This window comes from Prionailurus bengalensis, chromosome B2, assembly GCF_016509475.1.
Source record: "Prionailurus bengalensis isolate Pbe53 chromosome B2, Fcat_Pben_1.1_paternal_pri, whole genome shotgun sequence".
Taxonomy (NCBI): Eukaryota; Metazoa; Chordata; class Mammalia; order Carnivora; family Felidae; genus Prionailurus; species Prionailurus bengalensis.
In genome coordinates, this window is record NC_057349.1 from 85401514 (window position 1) to 85404978 (window position 3465).

Sequence of the window (3465 nt, forward strand, 5' to 3'; positions counted from 1 at the left end):
CCTGTCATATAGTGAACACTCAGCAAATTGTTAACTACTCTCTTTATGTGTCAGGATTCCCAACCAGTCAACTTTCCAAACACATTAATTTCTAAGGAATTACACTAGATAAACTTCACTTCCATTTTCCTCATTTCCTGTGATCACTGTAAAAGAGAGATCTAAGTAGACGTAAAAAGCACAGGGTCATTAAAAGGCTTACAAATTCATTACATAGGCAGGTTGACAGGTATTGCTTCTTTCCAAACAAGGCTTGACCACTACCCAGTCAGACTGATAGTTTCAGCTTATACCTCAGTTTCCTTGATATTATGGCTAGTAGTAGAGTGTAGCTAGTGTGGTTGGATCTGTTTCATTGGTATGGCCTTAAACTTCATCAGAACAATATACATATGTTAAAATTTTGCATATCCCAAACTGTAGTACAACTCTTGATAGATTTTTTTCTGACATTCAAAATACTTTGTGCACTGAATTTAATGGTTTTTAAATAAAAAGCTGGGGGCAAGGGAGTTCTATAGTTTTTAGTAGCAAGTTGATACAAGTTTGTTTAGGTTAGTTTTGTTTTTCCTTCTTTTAGAGTAGAAACATGTCCCGTAGCACAAGCAAATATTAGCAAACAAAGTATTGATTTCTCTTTGGAATAAATAGAGCTTTCTCATGTTTTGAGGAGTTTTCACTTCATCAGCAGCAGCAACCTCCACTTTATATGTGCCTTCAAAATACAGTGTCTTTCCTCAGTACAGTGGACCAAACTGATAAGAATACACATTTCCAATTCCTACCACTCATAATGCCAAGTATAGATTTCACATAATATTAATACTTAACAAAGGTTTAAAAAACAAAAAAAAATTAAATTGCCAAGTAACAAAACAGAGGGAACATCAAGGTAGAACAATTACCATCTATGAGGAACTATGAGCGAAGGGTGTTAAATGCAAATCTAGCGGTTGGGACCAAGTCTTTAATGTATATAGGGACAAATGCAGAGCTTTGTATCCCAGAGGTAGCATACTGTACTTGAGCTTCTATACAAAATATAGCTTATTGAAAAGCTACCCAATAAATGAAAAGATGATGAGAAAATCTCCATCTTTCAGCCTACAGAAGCTACCAGGAAGCTTCCTGTCTAGCTGATACTAACAGTGGAGGATTGTGATAAGGATTAAAATTCGCATAACTGTATCATGAGCTGAGGTCAAGTCCAAATTCACACTCCTCACAAGATGTAGGAACCCAATCAAAAATTATAATTCATGTTTATTTAATATTAAAATACTAATTATGGTTAAATAATACGATTAAAAAGATATCACTGTGGTCCTATTAGAAGCAAACAATCTAAGACTCAAGGAATCTCACTCTCTCCACTGACAGACATTATATAAACCCAGCTGGAAAAAAAGTCCCCAATAAAAAATTATATACCACTTGAGGAAACACAACTTGCTTATTCAGTTGGATATTTTATCTTTTGAATATTCCCCATTTTGTTTTTCCTAATCAAAACATCTCAAATATTTTGCATAATGGTGGCCAAATTTAAATATCTACTTTGCTGAATAGAGTTACAAAACAAAATTTGCAAAATGCATCCCTGAGAAACTACAACAGCTAAAATTTGCTTTATAATAACAGTTAAAGGCATAATTAATTTAATTAATTATGCCTGACCTCATTCCCCAAGCAGATATGCAGTAAACATAATGATCTCTAGAGTACTGTTTTTATCTTTTATCAAAAACTTTAAAGAACTTAAAAGGATTTTTACAATTAGCCCATGACTGTATTTAAAATACTATAGTTTGTCACCAAATAAAACATACTTTGAAACTGGTCTTTTCTATTGAAATGATCACATTAAGAATATCTGTATTCAGACTCTCTGCTCTTCCTCCATTGGACAGACAGCCGCATATTCTGGTGCAGTGCCAGCCGTGTCCCCAAGACACAATGGTGAAGGACAGAGTAAACAGATTTGGCTGTATTGGGTGCCTGGTCACCAGAGCTGCTTTTAATTCTGGCAAAGTGGATATTGTCGCCATCAGTGACCGCTTTGTTGACCTCAGTGACCTGGTCTACATGCTTCAGTAAGCCCCCCCACCCCGCCTCCCCGGCATATTCAATGACACAGTCAAGGCTGAGAATTAGAAACTTGTCATCAATGGAAAGCCCATTTCCATTTTCCAAGAGTGGGATCTCTCCAATATTGAATAGGGTAATGCTTGTGCTGTGTTGTGGAATCCACTGGAGTCTTCACCAACATGGAGAAGGCTGGGGCTCACATGAAGGGTGACCCCAAGAGGGTCATCATCCCTGCCCCTTCTGTTGATGTCTCTATGTTTGTGATGAGTGTGAACCATGAGAAATACAACTCCTTCAAGATTGTCAGCAATGCCTCCTGCACCACCAAATGCTTGGCCCCTCTAGTCAAAGTCATCCATGACAACTTTGGCATCATGGAAGAACTCATGACCACAGTCTATGCTACCATTGCCATCCAGAAGACCGTGGACAGGCCCTCTGGGAAGCTATGGCATAGGGCCTGAGGAGCTGCTCAGAATATCATCCCTGCTTCTGCTGGCACTGCCTAGGCGATAGGCGAAGTCATCCCTGAGCTAAATGGGAAGCTCACTGGCATGGCCTTCTTTAATCCAACCCACAAAATGTCAGTTGTGAATTTGCTCTGCCACCTAGAGAAGGCTGCCAAATATGATGACGTCAGCAAGGTGGAGAAGCAGGCATCAGAGGGCCCACTCAAGGGCATCCTAGGCTTCACAGAGGACCAGGTCGTCTCCTGTGACTTTAACAGTAGTACCATTCCTCCATCTTCAATGCTGAGGCTAGCATTGCCCTCAGTGATCAATTTTTAAAGCTTATTCTCTGGTATGGCAATGAAATTGGCTATAGCAACCAGGTGGTGGAGCTTATTGTCCACATGGCCTCCAAGGAGTAAGAGCCCCCTGAATTACCAGCCCCTGTGAGAACAGGAGGAAGAGAGAGGCCCCCAGCTGCTGGGGAGTCCTTGCCCCAACTCATCGCCTGAACACACTGAAAGTCTCCTAACCTCTACATAGTTTCCATCCCAGAGCCCCTAAAGAAGGAGAGGGTTTGGGGGAACCTGACCTTATTATGTTGTATGAAAAAAGTATACCCTTCCAAAATATGTGTATTTAGATTCTACATGTAAATTTCACTTACTATCACACTCTCCAAATTCATCCATGTTGTCATGGATGGCAGGATTTTTTTTTTCTCTTTCTCTCTCTCTTTTATAGTTTAATGTATATTAATAACAAATTGACAGGAACAGCACAGAAGACAGACATTAAAAACCTATATTTGCAAGTAGGACAACATTAGAAATGTATAGTGAATGGATAGAATCTACTGTATGATAAAAATGCCACAAACACTATTGTCATCAGTAAGAAATTTACTTGTTTTGAAAAAAGCCAAATG

General features: G+C 39.0%; 1 pseudogene; it reads left to right on the forward strand.

The window, feature by feature from the left end:
• Positions 1-1884: 1884 nt before the first annotated feature.
• LOC122488991 lies at positions 1885-3027 on the forward strand (annotated as a pseudogene).
• The last annotated feature ends 438 nt before the right edge of the window (positions 3028-3465 follow it).